General features: G+C 51.0%; 1 protein-coding gene and 1 non-coding gene across 12 annotated transcripts in view; both read left to right on the forward strand.

Annotated features, from left to right (window-relative positions):
- Positions 1 to 1,100: 1,100 nt before the first annotated feature.
- Positions 1,101 to 20,329, forward strand: part of PIK3C2B (phosphatidylinositol-4-phosphate 3-kinase catalytic subunit type 2 beta) — a 77,800-nt gene continuing 58,571 nt past the window's right edge. For 6 of the 11 annotated variants that reach the window (XR_015143792.1, XR_015143793.1, XM_086345676.1 and 3 more), the window contains exon 1: positions 1,725 to 2,042. The gene's annotated coding sequence lies outside the window, so the exon portion shown is untranslated. The other 5 variants (XM_086345674.1, XM_086345678.1, XM_086345673.1 and 2 more) reach the window with 4 other exon arrangements.
- On the forward strand, positions 9,971 to 10,100 carry LOC147357131 (small nucleolar RNA SNORA3/SNORA45 family). The gene has a single exon (XR_015143867.1). It is a non-coding gene; the product is annotated as a small nucleolar RNA SNORA3/SNORA45 family (small nucleolar RNA).

Here is a 20,329-nt window from a genome sequence, read left to right on the forward strand (position 1 = left end):
TCCTCAGCCCAGCAACTCGGGCAGGCCTATTTCCTGTTAGCTCTTCACTTAAGACTCTCCACTCCAGCAACCCTGGACCACTGAGGGCCCCACACTACTGTGTTCTCTCAGGCTTCCGAGCTTAGCCTGATGACTAAGAGCACACAGAAAGGGGTCATAAATGTGTGCTGTGATCACGCAGTGAATGAGTGAATGAGTGCATGTTTTTATCCCCCGAGGCTCTTGAGCATTAGGAATAGTGTCATACATACGTTATATGTACAGAACACACAGGCTGTGGTCATCAAAATGGTCCATTACATTCTTTCCTTTGATCTTCACAACAGGCCTGAGTGGGAAGCAAAGCTGATAGAACTATTGATGCTCAGAGGGTGAAGTGGGCTACCCAAGGCCACAGTGCAGCGAGTAGAAAACAAACACAAGCCTTTGTCCCTTCTCCTTTCATGAGCTTCTCCTCCCATTGTCCCACTCAAGGTTGCCTGCAATTAATGGTTCTTTGCACTGGCCCAGATTTCACCTTATATGAGAACAAAACAATATCCCAAGAGGTACCTCCAAATCATGATCTCACTTTTTACATTGCTTTCTCCCTCTACATAGGACTTCATCTGGCTATTCAAATTTCCTTCCCCAAAATAGTTATCCTCCTTTGAGCTCTAAAGTCTCTTCCATTCAGGAAATTTTAAAACGCCCTTATCTTTTTTAAAAGGCCTTTCTGACACCCTTAAAAAAAAATCCACAGAACTCCAGTGAACCCCAAACAGACTGTAAGAGTAGCATTTTAACAAACATTTCTTTGAGACCAGAGAAGGCACGGGTTTGCAGATGTTTCCCTGAGAACCCTAGCAGGGGAGTCCTGGGCCTCTGACCTCAGGCTGGGAGTACTGAGCCCTAGATACCTGAAGGGGACGGCAGGGGAGGGACTCTGAGAACCAGGTGCTGAGCGTAGCCTGGCAAGGAAGAAACAAGGAGGACCCTGGTGGAGAGCAAGATTCAAGTTTTGAGGAAAACGCACTTTGAGATAACATAGCATCGTTATTATGCAAAACAAACGCAAATGAGGGGCGGGCCAACTATGGGTTTCTTTGGGTGGAGCCCTTCGGAAAATTCTTCTAGAGACCACTGCTCAAACAAAGGTACTGAGTCAAAATTTTAAATAGAACGTAATGTATGAAAGATTTTCCCTTGCGCTGGTTGGGCTGGAGGATCAACCACTACCCTTCCCCTTCAGGTTGTAGACTGCTATTTAACGGGGCTCGGGTCACACGACCCACTAGGGCGAACCGAAAAACCGATGAAGCAGAAAAGTGCAAAAGGCAGAGGCAGCTTCCCCACGCCGTCTCCTCCAACCTCAAGGTAGGGACTCTCTCGGGCATCGCTCTGTTAATGATGCGGGGGGGAGGAAATTCCATCCACTGATACCCGGACCTCAAAACTCTGTCATTTCCAGTAGAATGATCTGGCATTCGTCCGGCACACAGCAAAGGGGTCCCAGCAGGGGAAGGTAATGATCATCTGCAAACACCCTCACATGAGTGGAGAGTGGAGATCTCGGCCCCTGGGTTTCCGAAGCACGACTCGACGCCTTGATTTTCCCTCCCCGCGCGCAAAGGCCGGGGAGGCGGGGAGCCGAGCGGGAGGGGCAGGCAGCCGGGCTCGGGGCCCGCCCTCCTCCGCGCTTCGGGCGCTGCGGGCTGGGGCCGCGGCCTGCGGCTGCCCGCCCTGCCCGCGTCCGGCCGAGCCTCCGCTGCCGTGCAGTGCGCGGGGTCTCCGGGAGATGGCTTCCCCGCGCTCGCCCGCGGCTGCCGCTATTGTCTCCCCCGGGCCCGCCGGACCCCGCGGGCTCGCGCACGCCCTCCCCTGAGCCGACTCCCCAGCCGGTCCTCGCGCCCCTTCTGCCTCCCCGCTGCCTCGGGCCCGGCGCCCGCCGCGTGCTGCCCGGGAGGGAGCGGCCCCGAGGAGGCGGTGCGCCGCCGGAGCCGCCGGGAGCCGGCAGCCCGGGTCTCCGAGCGCACGACCGCAGGAAACCGCAGCGGGCTCAGGTAAGGCGCGCACCCGGCCGGGCGACCCGGGCCGCGTCTGCGGATCACCCGCCGAGTAGGGCGGACGGAGGTCGGGGGCTCTCCCTGAAGCATGGCAGCTGCGAGGTTCAACAATGGAAGGACCCGAGGGTTCCCGGGGCGCGGGCCGCGGGGGCGGTGGGCGCCGAGCTCCGGGCCCCGCGCCCGAGCGGGAGGCCCCGCCGCCTCCCCGCTCCTGGGGTCTCCGAGTGTCTCGGACCCCGGGCGCCCTCTTCCCCACCCCTTTCCCTCTGAACACACTTCCTGGCTCCCAGCGGCAAGGCGCCCTGAATCAGCCAATGGTTTTGGTGTTTTGGTTTGTTGAAGATGAGAAAATAAAAGGCAAAACCTGCCCTGGAGTGAGAGTGGTGGGGTGGTGCTTTCTTTTGCGGTAGGTGAAAAGTCAGCATCTAGCCTAGGGAATATATAATAGATATACATTTTTTAGGCGGACAGATAGGAAAATTGGCTTCTGCCTTATAAGGATACTGCAGCAAAAGGGGAAAGCTTGGGAGAGGGAGAGGGGCCTTCATGCCGGAGTTCCCGGTCCCTGGGGGGAGGCGCAGCTCCCCGGCCTGTACTTGTCTCTGGTTTTCAGCTCCCGACAGCGGTGGCTTTGATGTTGGGGCGCAATCGCAGCAGCAGGAAGCCCCGGGGAGCCTGCCATGCCCGGGTAGGGTGGGGTGGGAAGCCCAGGGGCTCGGCAGGCTCCCGGGTTGTGAGAAGAGGTTACTAACGTGTGAGGTTAGCGCACACACCCTGGTTGGCCGCGGGGCGCGTGTGAAGACCCTGCCATTGCTCGCGCTCTTCAGGCCGACCTCCATTCTCTTGGTCTCCACACCCTTGTGGGGTCTTTATGGCTTCCCAGCCCCTCCAGCCTGGCTGCGATGGAATCTCTATTGTCTCTGCTGCCCTGATGTTTTTTTTTCTCGGTTCTTTTAGAGAATTTTGTACCCTGGGTGGCTGGTCCGAGCGTGGCACCAGATCCCTTAGCACACAACTACCCAGGCTTCCAGAAGTGGGCCAACATGCCCCTCCTTCTCTGTCTAAACTACCTGACTGTATGGGTTGTGGCCAAGCAGATGTAAGTAATTTGCACTGAATTCCAACCCTGTATCAGCCGCTGAATGAAAACTTATTCTGTTGCCACACAAGGCCTCAGGAAGATACTGGAAGAGAAATGGTCCAGGGGGTGGCAAACTTGATCCCTCCCGGACTCCAGCTGTGCATCCCAGAACACAGAAGTTACGAGGCTTCAGAACTGCAGCTCCTCCAGAGCCTGGCGGTCCCCTCTGGGGTTGTGTCCATGGAAAAATTAAGTCGAGGCACATTTTATAGCCCTGCCTGGCAGCCAGCGTCTGAGGAGGTGGTGGCTCGGAGCCGGAGCCCTGGACTGAAGTGTGGCTGCTTCCCCTTTGGCCTTTGGGTGAGCCCAGGGTTTGACTTCCATGGCTCTGAACTTACTGCTGAGTGTGCATGGGTGTGTGTGTCTGACTCTGACCAAACTCTCAGCCCTGGCCAGAAGGGAGTTAGTCCATTTCCCTCTTCCTGGAAAGATTGGTGAGGGAGGCTCCGTTTATCTGGGTCCTCAGGCCTTTCCCTGGAGTGCTCGTTTGGATTGTCCAGTGACCTGGAATACCTGCGTACTTGGCCGGGATGTAACGATGCTCTAACAGATACCCCACGTTCTTGTGAGCCTTAGGTCTCCTCTCTGGTTTCTCCACCCCACCTAGGCCTGACATTTTGAAGTATCTCATGTGTATGGTCATTCAGCCTGGACAGCCCTGCTGGCCAACAGGAATAAAAATGAGGGAACTCTGTTCCCTTTGGGGGTTTGTAACTGGCCTTAAACTTCAGACTCCTCGTGCTCCCAGGACGTGAACTTGGGTGCAATAGTGCGGAGTAGCAGAGAAGCAGTGGGTGGGTTCAGTGTCAGGAGGCCTGGCTTCCTAGCTGTGTGAGTATGAACAGCTTGTGAGCCTAAGACTCAGTTTGCATAACTATAAAAGGGGGGAAAATACCTTTGGGTCATAGGATTGTTTTAAGGATGAAAAACACTGCTTACCATGAACTGAGTAAAATCATGTATGCAAAAGCACTCTAAAAAGTACAGAGTGCTGTACAAAAGTAGGTTATACATCTGAGTTTAGTCTCACTAATGAGGGAGGGAAAGCTGGTGGGGATGGGGGAGAGGGATGGGAGGAAAGGGATATGAAATAGAGAATGTTCTGGAAACTTTCTTTTCTGGCTAAGGGAAAGTAATGTGACAATGCCCAGGTAAACTATTCTTTGGGTATTTCTCTTTAAATAGGGTTGCTAGAATGGGAACTAGGAGAGAAGGAAAGTCCACTTAATGATATTTCTAGGAAATCAGGGGGATATATACACCCCCAAAGGCTGACTGCTGTCTATAGTTAGGGTAGTACTGAGCTGGCAAATAATATTGTAGCTCACACTGATGTCAGCTAGCTAGTCAATACAGAGGAGAGATTTGAAGCGGGCATTCCCTCTCCAGACCCTGTGCTCATAAGTTGGGTGCCCCTTTGAGGGAGATGTTGGGTCCTGGGAAAGGAGCAGCAGAGTTACAGAATTCATTCATACTGGATTCCTTGATTTGAATGCCAGTGAGATGCTACCGGACTGGGACATACCTTAGATAACTCACTTCTCAAGGACACAGATCCTGGGGGACAAGTTTCCTCCACCCAGCCCTAGTCCAGCATAGCACCTCCTTAATTCTTGCATTTCCTAGGATCACATATAGTTTTAGAATTGGAAGTCATTTCTCTACAAAGAAATGACTCTTCCAAGGTCAGGCGATTCTTAACAATGCTGGAACTTGTTCCACAGATCATTTTACTACCAATGAAAGGACCTGTCTTTTAGCACTTTGGAATGTACCTATCAGTTGACCCTATCGTTGCTGGGAAATTTTCTTCTCTCAGGATATCGGTGATGGAATTCACTGTCCTCAAATCTCCATAGTGTTAAAGGGATTAATGACACAGAACATATTTTGAGCTTTGGGGAAGAAGCCCACAAGGTATGGAGGAGGAAGAGGAGAGCAGTCCCAATAGTCCTGGGGCAGAATATAGAATCTGTGACAAGGGATCTTTAGCAGTTCGTCCTTCCTCTTCTTGAGAACTTCCTGTAGGAAGTCTCACCTAGCAGAGGCTCCATAGTGTTTCAACAAGAGGCCAAAAATCATTTACCTCTTTGGAAACTTTTTTCCTTCCTCCTTAACTTTTGCACCTGCCACTCTTCTTTTTGAAAACATTGTTTGACACCCTTCATCCTGGACCTTTCTCTCCTAACCTCAGCCAACCCTAGTCACTGCGAGACTAGTTTCCTGGGCAGTGGCTTCTTTTCTCCTTGGCGTTTTTTCCACTATGTTTAATGCCTCATTCCAAATCTCAACCCGTGGATCCTGTCTTAGAGGTTAGGTTCTATTTCTGCATCCTCCCCCCTGTGGGTGGGTGCCAGTCCTGAGAGCTGCTCACACACTCTGGTTCCCCAGGCCCACCAGGAATAAGCTTGCATGGAGGCATCCTCTCCTGCCAAGGTTTTCTCTCTTTCTGTCTTAGTCTGCTTAGTACCCTTGACAGCAGACCAGAAGGCACAGTGAGGGGAACGGGATAGAGAGCCAAGGAGATAGTACAGTTTGCCTTGCCAGGTGAAGAAACAGATATGAGCTCTTCTCATCTCAGGTCCAAACCTAGAACCCAGACTGGAGTGATTGATGGTGTCCAGCCACCGTTGAGACACCTCTGAGGGCTCCGTGTTTCTGAAAGCAGAGTGTCTGCCCCATCCCTGACTTGTCACGCTCGAGTGTCTTCCAGAGGGTAAAAGAAGTTAAAGTACGAGGAGCATTGGAGGACTCATTTAATTCTGACCCAAAATGGAGAGATTGTTTGCAAATTGGATATTATGGGCACCTGGGAGAACGCAACTGTATTTCCCCCCCCAAAATATTATAACTAGGATGTCAGATTTACACTTTAGAATTCAGGAAGACAGATTTTTTTTCTTTTTTTAAATTAAAAGAAAAGATGGATATAGTTCCCTGACAAGCGATTTTGAAAGAGTGGCTCCCTGAGGGTTGTCAATTCTCTGAAGTGCAATTTTGGTTACGCTATTGTAGGTGGTCCCAACAAGGAAGGCAAAAAGGAGCCATTTGAGAAAAAGTTCAAATACCAAGCAAGGCATGATAAAAATACCAAGCAAAGCATGATGAAAAAGAATAGCCTCCAGCACTGAGTGTCTGTCTTCCTGTAGCTTTTCAAACCTTACCTTAATTCCCACCCCCACTGCAATCCTTGGAGGAAATAGATGATGAAATTGTCTCATTCTCCTTTGCAGATGAGAGAACTGAGGTTCAGCTTAGGTTTAGATTCAAACCAAGATTAAGGTTGTACAACTAATGAGAAAAGAGCCAGAGATTGAATGTAGGTCAAGATGCCTCTAGAACCTGGGTTGTTTCTATGCTGCACTGGAGGCACCTGTGAGGAAAAAATGTCAGTGAGGCCCAGGTTCTGAATGAGATGGGGCTTCCGCAAGAGTCAGGTGACAGCAGCAAGTGTTCTTCTTAAAGTCATCTGTGGAAGAAGACGTGATCACAGAGGCAAGGAAGCTTGTCAGTTAATGTTTAAAAAGAGCTCATCTGTTCATTCACAGATGTTTTTTGAGTGCATACTAATGACTTTAGGTGCTTTCAGTGTCTAGCACATACAGCCTTCCAGAACTTACTGCTGGGTAGAGAACATAGACGAGTGAGTAGACTATAGTATGGGATGCTTAAAGAATTCATAAATGAGGCGTTTAGGGTGGTCAGAATTCCTGGTGGAAATGAAATGTTAGCTGAGATCTGAACAATGAGTAGGTGTTGGGGTGGAATGGGGAGTGAAACAAGTGGTGAGAGAGGTAAAGGAAGTGTAGTTTAATTTGGCCAGTACTCTTGCCTGGAAAACCCCATGGACGGAGGAGCCTGGTGGGCTGCAGTCTATGGGGTCGTGAAGAGTTGGGCACGACTGAGCGACTTCACTTTCACTTTTCACTTGCATGCATTGGAGAAGGAAATGGCACCCCACTCCAGTGTTCTTGCCTGGAGAATCCCAGGGACGGGGGAGCCTGGTGGGCTGCCGTCTCTGGGGTCGCACAGAGTCGGACACGACTGAGGTGACTTAGCAGCAGCAGCAGCATTGGAGGAGCTTGCATTTTATCTTTTATTCATCCATCACCCATTATGCATTGAATGCACATGGTGAACCTGAGTGCACAGCAGGGAAGAAGACAGACCAAATGAATTTCCAGGAGTAGTATCTGATGCATGGCAAGGACTCAGTAGATGGTGGTGGTCAGTTAATTTTATCATCTTCCAGTAGCAGGTTTGTGCTAAACCCTCAGAATATAAACGAGTTCAACATGGTCCCTGACTTTGGGGTAACCACACTATACTCCAAAAAACTCAAGTGAACAGATGAGCTTTATGTAGGAGGTAATTCTGTAAGCTCAATATGAGTCAGTTGTCCTATGGTTGTCCCAAGGCAGCATTTCTTAAAAAAGTATAGAAACTAAGACTAGAGTACTTAACATTTTGGGGGACACTTGAATTCTGAGAACCTAATACATGCTATTGGGTATCAACCTGGAAAAATCAATTACAATTTTGCCTTCCTTATCCAGCTTCAGAATCCCTGATGCTACAACAGGAAAGTGATAATTCTTCTCTAGGTTGGTCAGAGCACCCTCAGAACACCGTGTTTAACAACTCTGCCTGTGTGTAAAGCGTTGTATTGAGCATTGTGGGGAAGACAAAGACAAATAGGTAATTTTTTCCTTAAGATTAATGGGCTTATATTTATAAAGTGTTTTGTAGTTATAAACCACATACATGGATGTTTGTTGTTGTTGTTTTTAGTCACTAAGTTGTGTCTGACTCTTGCAACCCCATGGACTATAGGATTTCCCAGGCATGAATACTGGAATGCGTTGCCATTTCCAACTCCAGGGTATGTTCCTGACGGAGGGATCAAACCCGCGTCTCCTGTATTAGCAGGCGGATTCTTTACCATTGCGCCACCAGGGAAGCCCCACCTACATGGACAAGTTATTTTTATTCTAATCACCAGTAGGGTAATACCAAACAATATAAATACAACGGGATGCATTAAAATTTTTACAGACATTTGAAAGAGAGCAAAGTCACTTTCAGTCATAGGAGATGAAAGAAGGCTCTAACATAAGAGCAGGTCGGGCAAGCCAGAGTGTTCTAGAGGGCACACGCATAAACAAAGGAGTGCTCCAGAGGGCGCTCGCATGAGCGAAGGAGTGCTCCAGAGGGCACTCAGGTGAGGGAAGGAGTGTTCCAGAGGGCACGCACGTGAGTGAAGGCGTGTTCCAGAGGCCGCTCGCGTGAGGGAAGGAGGGCTCCAGAGGGCACTCGCCTGAGCGAAGGAGTGTTCCAGAGGCCACTCGCATGCGCGAAGGAGTGTTCCAAGGGCACTTGCGTAAGGGAAGGAGTGTTCCAGAGGGCACTCGCATGAGCGAAGACGTGCTCTAGAGGGCGCTCACGTCAGCGAAGGAGTGTTCTAGAGGGCACTTGCATAAGGGAAGTAGTTGGTTCCAGAGGGCACTCGCGTGAGCGAAGGAGTGTTCCAGAGGGCACTCGCGTGAGCGAAGGAGTGTTCCAGAGGGCACTCGCGTGAGCGAAGGAGTGTTCCAGAGGGCACTCGCCTAAGCGAAGGAGTGCTCCAGAGGGCTCTCGCCTGAGTGAAGGAGGGCTCCAGAGAGTGCTCGCATGAGCAAAGGAGTGTTACAGAGGCCACTCGCTTGAGGGAAGGCGTTCTCCAGAGGGCGCTCACGTGAGCGAAAGAGTGTTCCAGAGGGCACTCGCATCAGCCAAGGAGTGTTCCAGAGGGCACTCGCGTGAGCGAAGAAATGTTCCAGAGGCCGCTCGCGTGAGCGAAGGAGTGCTCCAGAGGGCACGTGCATGAGCGAAGGCGTGTTCCAGAGGCCGCTCACAGGAGTGAAGGAGTGTTCCAGAGGCCACTCACATGAGTGACAGTTTGTGGGAGAGCGTGGGGCCCTGGAGAATGGTTAATGACCATCAGCGCTTTGGGGGGCATGCAGGGGACTGGGCTGGGACTTGGTGTGGGGAAGGGAAGAGACAGAGTTTCTCACTGGACGAATGACATGACCAGAGCTCCAGGATTCCCTGGCACTGCAGTATACCAGAATAGTCACCAATATCAGCTTGAACATTTGGTAAAATGTGATATTCCTGGGTCTCCATAACAGAATGGGAAAAAGATCTCGAACAATTTTGGCCTCAAACAAGATTCAGTTTAGCTTTTACTCATTTATTTTAAATTTTATTTTATTATTTGCTTGCTGCTGCTGCTGCTAAGTCGCTTCAGTCGTGTCTGACTCTGCGACCCCATAGACGGCAGCCCACCAGGCTCCCCCATCCCTGGGATTCTCCAGGCAAGAACACTGGAGTGGGTTGCCATTTCCTTCTCCAGTGCATGAAAGGGAAAAGTGAAAGTGAAGTCGCTCAGTCCTGTCCGACTCTTCTCGACCCCATGGTCTGCAGCCTACCAGGCTCCTCCGTCCATGGGATTTTCCAGGCAAGAGTACTGGAATGGGGTGCCATTGCCTTCTCCTTATTATTTGCTTATTGACGTATAATTGATTTATAACCATTTGACTTAGTCTCTTTTACTACTTGTGTGACCTTAGGCAAATTACTCAATTCATTTCCTGTTTTCATAAAGTAAGGATAATAATATAAACATTTAAGGATTGTTATAAGGATGAAACAAGACAATACCTGGCACAGAATGCCAGATAGGGTGGGGGTGGGGGAAAGATCTGTTTCCTTCCTTCCATTTCTTTGATACTTATATTCACTTATTGAGGCTAGGGTCACATTTGGGTATCAGCTATTGCCTTAGTGTGCTAGAGTCCTTGAAGAGTAACTGCTGACCTTATTCACTGACTGTGACCCTTATGGCATAGTCAGTCACCAGGTTAGTAACATATATCAGATTGTTACACAACTATTAGATCGATTAGTGCCCACAACTTAGGGAGATGGTAATAACTATTTGTTTAGGAGCCCTGTGGTATAGGAGTGTGTAGAAGCTGTCAGGTCCTAACCTACTCTAGTACTCTTGCCTGGAGAATCCTATGGACAGAGGAGCCTGACGGGCTACAGTCCATAGGGTTGCACAGAGTCAGACACGACTAAAGCGACTTAGCATGCAAACATGCATGTACATATTCACTTAGCCTTCCTCTCTGTCAACCCCTAGTACAACCCCCCCCCCACCTTTGCTTTGTTTTCACCAGAATAAAGTATGATAACCTCACTCCAGGCAGGACAGTGGACATATCCTTGGGGTACTAATTTGACGGATTTATAATGTTTACATACATTGCAATGGTGTTTCAGCAAGGTAGCTATGGATGGTTAGCTCCATTGTGCCTGCACATATGGCCACGTTCTGGCTTCTCTCATCCAGCTGCAGGCATGCAGCTAATCTCTGCTGAGAACAGCCTCTGACTATTGCTACCCTATTGTAGACCCTGGGTGAGGGTCACAGGAGCAAGGGCTCCATGACGGTGGGGCTGGTGGGATGTGAGTGTGCCTCACTGAACCAGGTGGGCAACTGAGTCCCTACGCTGGGTATAGCCTTGGCCTCTGTCTCCCTTGGAACTTCCTGTGCAAAGTGGGACATGAGTTCAGTTTCGTCTCTCAGTCCTGTCCGACTCTTTGTGACCCCATGAATCACAGCACGCCAGGCCTCCTTTTGCATCACTCCCAGAGTTTACTCAAACTCATGTCCATCGAGTTGGTGATGCCATCCAACCATCTCATCCTCTGTCGTCCCCTTCTTCTCCTGCCCCCAATCCCTCCCAGCATCAGAGTCTTTTCCCATGAGTCAACTCTTCGCATGAGGTGGCCAAAGTATTGGAGTTTCACCTTTAGCATCAGTCCTTCCAATGAACACCCAGGACTGATCTCCTTTAGGATGGACTGGTTGGATCTCCTTGCAGTCTAAGGGACTCTCAAGAGTCTTTTCCAACACCACAGTTCAAAAGCATCAATTCTTTGGCGCTCAGCTTTCTTCACAGTCCAACTCTCACATCCATACATGACCACTGGAAAAACCATAGCATTGACTAGATGGACATTTGTTGGCAAGGTAATATCTCTGCTGTTCAATATGCTGTCCAGGTTGGTCATAACTTTCCTTCCAAGGAGTAAGCGTCTTTTAATTTCACGGCTGCAATCACCATCTGCAGTGATTTTGGAGCCCAGAAAAATAAAGTCTGACACTGTTTCCACTGTTTCCCCATCTATTTCCCATGAAGTGATGGGACCAGATGCCATGATCTTCGTTTTCTGAACGTTGACTTTTAAGCCAACTTTTTCACTCTCCTCTTTCACTTTCATCAAGAGGCTTTTTAGTTCCTCTTCACTTTTTGCCATAAGGGTGGTGTCATTCGCATATCTGAGGTTATTGATATTTCTCCGGGCAATCTTGATTCCAGCTTGTGCTTCTTACAGCCCAGCGTTTCTCATGATGTACTCTGCACATCTCATGATGTGCTCAGTGGTGTCTGACTCTTTGCAACCCCATGAATCGCAGCACGCCAGGCCTCCCTGTCCATCACCAACTCCCGGAGTTCACTCAGACTCACGTCCATCGATTCGGTGATGCCATCCAGCCATCTCATCCTCTGTCGTCCCCTTCTCCTCCTGCCCCCAATCCCTCCCAGCATCAGAGTCTTTTCCAGTGAGTCAACTCTTCTCATGAGGTGGCCAAAGTACTGGAGTTTCAGCTTTAGCATCATTCCTTCCAAAGAAGTCCAGGGCTGATCTCCTTCAGAATGGACTGGTTGGACCTCCTTGTACTCCAAGGGACTCTCAAGAGTCTTCTCCAACACCACAGTTCAAAAGCATCAATCCTTTGGCACTCAGCCTTCTCCACAGTCCAACTCTCACATCCATACATGACCACTGGAAAAACCATAGCCTTGACTAGACAGACCTTAGTTGGCAAAGTAATGTCTCTGCTTTTGAATATGCTATCTAGGTTGGTCATAACTTTCCTTCCAAGGAGTAAGCGTCTTTTAATTTCATGGCTGCAATCACCATCTGCAGTGATTTTGGAGCCCCAAAAATAAAGTCTGACACTGTTTCCACTGTTTCCTCATCTACTTCCCATGAAGTGATGGGACCAGATGCCATGATCTTCGTTTTCTGAACGTTGAGCTTTAAACCAACTTTTTCACTCTCCATTTTCACTTTCATCAAGAGGCTTTTTAGTTCCTCTTCACTTTCTGCCATAAGGGTGGTGTCATCTGCATATCTGAGATTATTGATATTTCTCCCGGCAATCCTGATTCCAGCTTGTGTTTCTTCCAGCCCAGCGTTTCTCATGATGTATTCTGCATATAAGTTAAATAAGCAGGGTGACAACATACAGCCTTGATGTACTCCTTTCCCTATTTGGAACCAGTCTGTTGTTTCATGTATTCTGCAAAGAAGTTAAATAAGCAGGGTGACAATATACAGCCTTGACATACTCCTTTTCCTATTTGGAACCAGTCTGTTGTTCCATGTCCAGTTCTAACTGTTGCTTCCTGACCTGCAGACACAGGAGATGGGAAAAAGGCATTAGGGCGTGTACAGAGCAATGCCGAAACTGACAGGACTCCTCCTCTACTCCCCCACCACCTGGGTTACTTCCTACTTAGGAAAGAAATCTTGACTCCTCCATGTGCAGAGATGCAGAATGGTTGTTGTAACACCATCTAAGACAAAGGTGTTGTTCTCGTGCCCCATTCTAATGTCATGTCATGTACACAGCATCAGAATGTTTAGGAAACACTGAGAGCGTAAAAGAAGTAAGGCAAGTTTGAAACAGCTGACCGGGGAAGGTTTCTGAGGATCCTGAGTTGGGGTGAAAAGAGGAGAGAGAAAGCAGGAGTAAAAGCGCCTCCAGCTGCACTCATGGCTTTTGAGGCCCTAAGGGTCAGGTGGGACCAGTAGGGCCCGGGCACTGGAGCTGCCTCCACTGTGACAGGGCTAGGTAGGGGGTGACCAGGTGGAGGGGAGGCCCGGCTGGGATCCCCTGCAATCAGGCACCATCAGGCTCTCTGCCTACTTCCCAGCCCCCTCCCTGGTGTCCCCTTCACTGTGGTTTGGGGATTCTGAACACTGGGAGGCCGTCTGGGGATGGATCTCATCTCCCAGTTCCCTCTTAGGGCCCTGCATCCGCAGTGGGGTTTCTCCTTTGACCTTGGTGAGACAGAACCCTTGGTCTCCTCCTGGGTTCTGTGTCCTTGGCTGACCCGGAGCAGGATATCCTTCCGGTCTGCTACCAGGAAGAGGGGAGAGGGACTTCATGGCTGCGGGGTGAGGCCAGGCTAACAGCAGCCAAGGCCAAGAATCGGGGGGTCAGTGACTTAAAGGGTCAGGCCGCCTCCTGGACAGTGCTTAGGGGAACTTGTGCCCTGGAGAGGTCGGGAGCTGGGACCGGGGGAGGACTGGCAAGGGCTGTGTCAGAGATCTGATCCTCCACCTTCTCACGGATAATTTCTTCCAGTGCCACTTGCAATTTCCTTTTCCACTTCCAGATTCCCTTAGGTTGAGCACCTTCTCCCCAGACTCTGCTTTTTAACTACAGACGTCCCTCTGACACTCCTGAATAAATTAGTATCAGATGTTTGGTGGTGTTTTGTGTGTGGTGTGTGTGTGTTTCTGGTCTGAAAGAAGGGGGCCACTTGGGAACTGACACCCCTTCCCTTGCCCATCCTGGTTTGTGAGGACCCCAGGGTTCTCCATTGATTGAGGGGATAACCAGCCACCGCTGAGGCTGACCAGGTTTGTTTGGGCAAAGGCGCTCCAGGGCTCTGTGTCTGGGGTCTCCTTCCCTGGCGTCGCCCTCCTGTGAGCTTTCCTGGCTGGCCCAGCCTGGCCCCGCACCCTGGAATGTGGACAGGGAAGGGCCCTGGAACCTAGGGGCCCCGTTTTCCTTTTCTTCGGGTTCAACTTCCTGCTGCTTTTCTTAGGCTTCTTTGCCAGCGGCACTAGAACTGTCCCCTCAGCCGTCTAGGCTGGCTTCTTCTGCCCCCAGGGAGCTGCTGAGGGGGGGGTGAGTCGGAGGGTGTGTGGTGGGTGGGAGCGTGCGGGGGGGACGTGTGCAGTTTGTGTGGCTACTGTGGCTCTGGGCCCCTGGGAGTGACTGCAGCCTATCGGGGACTTTCTTGATTTGGGAACTAGCACTAATGGAAGATATTCAGACAGCCTGTCAGGATTGCTGGGCTAGGGACTGTGGTGGCAGAGAGACGGCGGTCAGAGCTGGCGGAGGGAGCTGCAGAGCCCCCCTGCCGAGAGGGCGGGAAGGAGCTCCCTGGGGACGGCGTGGGGGCCGGTCTTCACTCCTCCGAGGTTCCCATGGGTGACTGGCTCAGGCTTTTTCCGCTCGACTTCCTTTCACCCTTCTCTGAGCCAAGCAGGTGGCTGTCGGCTGCCCACACAGCCTGGCTTGCCCGCTGGTTCCTCAGCTCGGGCTTCCAGCCATTGCCCTGCCCCTCCCCACAGGCGGCACCACGGCGTGGGGGCTGTTGGCTCCCCTTCTCTACTTTGTGGACTCGTTCTGGGGACCGAGCCCCCAGGTGCTTCTCGTCCCGGGCTCTGGCCATCATCAGTGCCAAGCGTGTCCTCATGGGGAGGCGCACGGGGCTGGGGCAGGCTTGTTTCTGAGGACCAACAGCACCGTGTGGCCTCTCCACACTGGGTCACGGGCCCTTCCCACTCTGCGGTGAGAGCCGGGGCAAATGCACTGACTGTTCGTGGGTCTCATTCGACTCATTTCTATTAGACAGGCGGATCCTGTCACGGAGACGGGAGACAGCCTTTCAGATGTCCAGGAAAGGTGCTACCAGAAAACAACTGAAGAATTGTTATAAGTGAATGAATTGGAGACACTCCCTGCAGATCAGAGAGTTGATCCGCAGCAAAGATGCCATTCTTGTGGAGGATGGTCTCACTGGCGTTATTCAGTTGACTCTGGCTAGTCTGATGCCTCGGTGGTTACCCCGAGATACTTCCCCATCCTCTTGCTGTGGGCATGGGCCGTCATTTGCGATGCTGCTCAGCGCTCCCTTCTTCTTCCCTGCAGACTCTGATGGGTTGGCCCTGCCCAGCTTGTGAGGACTTGAGGAGTCTGCACTGGAGCCGTGAGCCAGAGTGACACCACCTGTCATCTCTCCCTTCCAGTGAGTCCTCCAAGCAGAGCAGAGCCTTGCTGGTGTGTTGCGTCCTCACTTCGGTGCCTTGGCTGGATGGGAACAGCTGTGACCTGCTTTCTGGATTTTGCTTAATGGGCTGGCCTCCTCTAGGGAGTTTTCCCAGCCCACGCAAGAATCCTGGAGAACTGGATTCCGGCGGGCATGAGCTGGGGAAGCTAGACTGGAGGTTCAGCTGGAGGTGTCAGGCAACAGTCTAATCTTGCAGGAGCTCTCAGCTGCAGCCAGCAAATGGCACTGGGAAAGGCTGCTGTGTCCCCGTGCCCACCTCCACCCACTTTCTTATATCCCCTTCCTTGAGGGGCTTCCTTTATGCTTCAGGGGCCTACAGTAGATTCAGAGAGGCTGAGGTTTCCTAGATTTTGGAAACGTTAGGTGGTTTTTCTCTTGTAGGTAGGTTGGAGTGCACTTTGGTGGGAACTGATCTGAACTAGAAGGACTGGTCCTTGGAGCGGAGGGCAGGCAGCAGAGAAAGTGGGAAACGTGGCCCAGAGGGGAGGTGTGGCTGCTCTGGCTCCTGGGATGGTTCCTGGGTTAGAAACTCACATGCTGCCAAGACCTTTCTTTCCTTTTTGCCAAATGTTCCATTCAGCTGACTGCCAGCTCCTGGTCCCGGGCCCTGCCGTCTGTAACAGTGCAGCTCTTGGAAAGTTTTGAGATGAGCCATGAGCTGCCACCTCACCTCTTCCATCCCTGACTCTCTTAATACCAAGACCCCATGTCTACAGGGTGTGTGCCAGGAGCTTTGAGCCCCAGGGATTCCATGTGTGTGCACGTGTACATATGTGTGTGTGTTTGAATGGAACCTGCTGCACAGACAGTTTCTGAGCAGGGACTGGGGACTGTGAATGCAAACCTGACGGATGTAACTGGGTCACACGGCCTCCTGACCCTCTGCTCTCTTAGGACCAGAGAGCCTTTTATTAGGGCTCTTGGGTCCACTTTGGCTTCAGATTGGTGGAGAATTCATGGTAGGCCCAGGAGAGAGAGAGATGGAAAGTAAGTCCAGCAGCAAAGACTGAGCTACACGGGACTGCTTTAATTTGGCTAAGAGGGTGCTGGAGAGGGGCTATGTGAGTAGGAAGAAAGTGCAAGTCTCTTTCTTCCACATTTGGAACTGAGTGAGAACCACCCCGAGAGAACACGGTTAATGAGCAAGACTTTGTTGGTGTGTGTTACTCAGTGATGGGCCTGACTTCAAAGCAGCCTGTAGAGTTGTATAAAACCTGTAGGTTTTCATTACGGGAGCAGGGATCGGCTGCATATCTGTTTGAGGCGGAGAGCTGACCTACTTGACTTCTGGTTATACCTCCCTGCTGGAGGAGTCAGGTTCCTGGCACAGGGCACACTGACTTCCCTGTTGGAGCTGTGGGCGGGGAGATGTGGAGCAGGACAGCAGGGTGTGGGTTGAGGGGTGGGCGATGGGTCCCTGGCTGCAGAACCACTGGAATGGGGGTCTGGATAAGTGTGGCTGTTGGGCGTGGCTAGGGGGAGGGTCCTCTCAGAAAAGAAAACTCTGTGAGCCAAAGGGATTAAGCCTTAATGGCCTCCAGCCCTTTGACCCATTCTGTCCCAAGAGGTGGTGTGGCAGGTCTCCTAGGGCAGCCCTAGAACTGAGTCATCTTAGGGAAGACAGGGGCTTGAGACTGCACATTTTTCACCCTTTCTTGATAACTCTCCATTGCCCCTGCTTGGTGAAGATGGGCCAAGATGGGCAAGGTTCAGGCAGGGATTGAATTATTTATGATACATCTGTCACCTTTGCTAGATCGTAAGCTTCCTGGAATTGTGCCATTGTCAACCGAATATTTGGGTCTAGTATGGCGCCTGGCACATAGCTGGTACTCAACACCCATTAGATTCCACTCTGTGGCCCAGGATGTGGGGAGAGTACCCAGGCTCATTAGTCTGTCCCAAGCAGGGCAGTTCTGATACAATGCCCCCCATCGAGGCAACAGGAAGCCCTCTCCACCCAGAGCTGGAGTCACTGCTGGCCCCTGGGGCCCCGCCCTCTCTGGCACAGGCCCTGCGCAGAGTCAGCTCGCTGCAGGGAGTGCCCTCTCCTTTCTCCCCACCCTTTGACTCTGAACCATTGTGTGGCTCTGCTCGGACCGGCCTCCTCCCCCCTGACCTCCAGCCATCTGTTGGCAGCTGTGTGAACTGAGTTTGGTGCCTGGTGCTGCTTAGACCCTGGCACCGACCCGCTTGGCCATAAACCCCTTTCCCTTCACCAGCTGACTGCCTGGTGCTCTTCCAGGTCCCTTTCCCCAGTTCCCTCCTGTACTCCTGGTGGTTCTGAAACCTTAGTCTTTGGTGTCAGATCTGCACATCTGAATTGCCTGAGGGTCTTTGAAATGTTCAGAGTCCAGGGACTCACCCCACTAAATCAAACCCTCCAGGAGAAGGGCCAGGAATTTGTATGTTTGAAAAACTTACCAGATGGCAATTACAAACATTCAAATGTGGGCCCTATATTAGGTAATTTTATCGGGTCAGCGTTAACATTTTGCGGGTATGCTAACTGACATTGTGTTTACCTCAGAGAATGGCCTAGGTCTTCTGTAGAGATTCAGGCTAAAGTATTTAGAAGTGAAGTGCTTGCATCTTACTTTCAAATGTTAAGCAGAGAAAGTGTGTCCAAATGTGGGGAAATGTTAATAATGAGTGCATGCAGGTGAAGGGTAACTGGCTAAAAATGGTCTTTCAGATGGTTTTCATCTACTTTCTGAGAGATGGATACTGGAAGAGAAAACAGCTGGGGCCACCACGGCGCACAACTCCAGGGGGCACCACTCTCTTTGATGTGGTAGACGATGTCAGTCTCATAGAGTACAGTGTCTGGGTGCTCCTTGCAGTTTGTGACAGAGTGGTCTTGGCCCTTGACTTCTCTTCCTGGATGAGCTGCAGAGTAGCAAAGCCCCTGGTCCTCCTCTATCCCAGCTCTTTCCTGGGACCTACATCATGTATATTTCTTTCTTTCTTCTTCTTTTTTTAAAACAGAATCCTTAGTAGCCCTTGAGGACTCAAGGAATAGGGAATTTGTCAACCCAGCAGAGTTTGGCAGGGAGGGAACTGAATTGGAAAGAGAATGGGGGAGGCAAGAAACATGAGACTCTGATTCTTAAAATACTTTGTGTATCCACACCCCTCCTGGAGGATGAAATTCAGAAACGAGTTCTCAGTGGAAGCCAGTTCCCTCTAGCTCCAGGTGGTTGGGATCCTGCCTTCCCTCTTTCCCTAGATTTCCCCTGTGCCTGCTGCAGCTCTGAACCTTCACTCCACCTTGGGGGATGGCTCTCCCGGTCCTGCCTGCGCACCACATGCCCGTCCGCAGTAGAGTGAGCAGAGCACCGCACTTTTGGAAGGCAGCTGCCGGTGTGGCCCTGGACACGAGACTTGTCAGCGGGCTGGGCCTCCTCTGCTTGGCCTGGTGGCGTCCTGGCCGGGAGCCAGGGGGCTGGTGGTTAGAGAGGGGTAGCTCAGCTTTCTGCATTTGAATTCCAGTTTGGAAAGAGCTGTAGGAGCTGGGCCTGCTGGATCTCCCTCGGGCATTTTTTTTTTCCCTTGGCCACACCACGTAGCTTCGGGGATCTTAGTTCCTGGAGCAGGAATTGAACCTGGGCCCTCAGCAGTGAAAGCGCCAAACTGTAACCACTGGGCTGCCAGGAAGTTCCCCCCTGGGGCTTTCTTCTCTTTCTTTCTAGGGCTAACTTTGGAGTCCTCTGAGGAATCAAGAGAAATCAATAGGACTGAAGGGAATCAATAGGTCAGAATCAAAGAGTCCCAGGGCTGGAGGGCATTTTGTGCGGTGGTCTTGTCCATTTGCCCACCTGCATTTACAGATGCTAAACCTGGTCCTATTAGTTGAAGCCCAGTCCTTCCTTTGAAGGATCCTCAAGGAAGGATCCATCTGTATCCTGACCACCTATCTCCGTGTCTGAAAATTCTTACCATCAGAAAGCTCTACCCTTATGTTCCAGTTCAGGAGCATTTTTTCTCAGTGGAAATGAGGTGATATTGGAACTTGAGCTTAGTTGGGGGATAACAGAATCATACACATTTAATTTTGGATAAATAATTTAAGCTGATATTTGAGGTATATATAAGTTGCTTCCCAAGTGGTACTAGTGGTAAAGAACCTGCCTGCCAATGCAGGAGACATTGGTTTGATCCCTGGGTCAGGAAGATCCCTTGGAAGAGGACACGGCAACCCACTCCAGTATTCTTGCCTGGAGAATCCCTTGGACAGAGGAGCCTGGTGGGCTACAGCCCATAGGGTTGCAAAGAGTCAGACATGACTGAAGGGACTTAGCATATTGAGGACATGAAGATAGGGCCCTTAATTCAACCTGGGGATCCGGAGAAGGCTTCCTGAAGAACCTGATGTCTGAGCAAAGTCTGAGCATTTAGAACCAAATAAGCGAAGAACACTGGCAGTTGGGAAGGGTACCTTGGAGTAGGAAGATACTGCATAGAATCACAGAGGTATCAAATAGGTAGTAATGAATGGTTGGAGATGGGAGGGAGATGTGGGCTGGTGATGAAGGCCTTGTTAAGGAATCAAATAGAGAGCCTTTGAAGGGGTTTAAACAGAGAGTGAGATGATCAGATTTACACTTTAGAAAGAACCCTCAAGCTGCTTTGGGGAGCAAGTGGTAAAGAGGGAAAGGTTAGCAGGAAGGACTGTTAGAAGGCTCTTACGATAGCCCAGCTGAGAAGGTGTGGGTCTAATTAGGGCGGCAGCAGTTAGGATAGCAGGAGGGACTCGATTTGGGAAGAACTCAGAGGACAGGCCTTGGTGACTGGACGGGGGTAAAAGGAAGGTAGGATCCAGGAGGACCATCAGCTGCCTAGCCTGGGTGACTGAGTGGTGCCGTTCACGGCGGTGGGGAACCAGGAAAGGGAAGGCTGTGGGAAGGAAATGCGGATGTGGTCGTTCATTTGGGGCA

The sequence above is a fragment of the Bos grunniens genome, chromosome 16, assembly GCF_055505025.1.
Source record: "Bos grunniens cultivar Pamir isolate PY7600 chromosome 16, Bosgru_T2T1.0, whole genome shotgun sequence".
Lineage (NCBI taxonomy): Eukaryota > Metazoa > Chordata > Mammalia > Artiodactyla > Bovidae > Bos > Bos grunniens.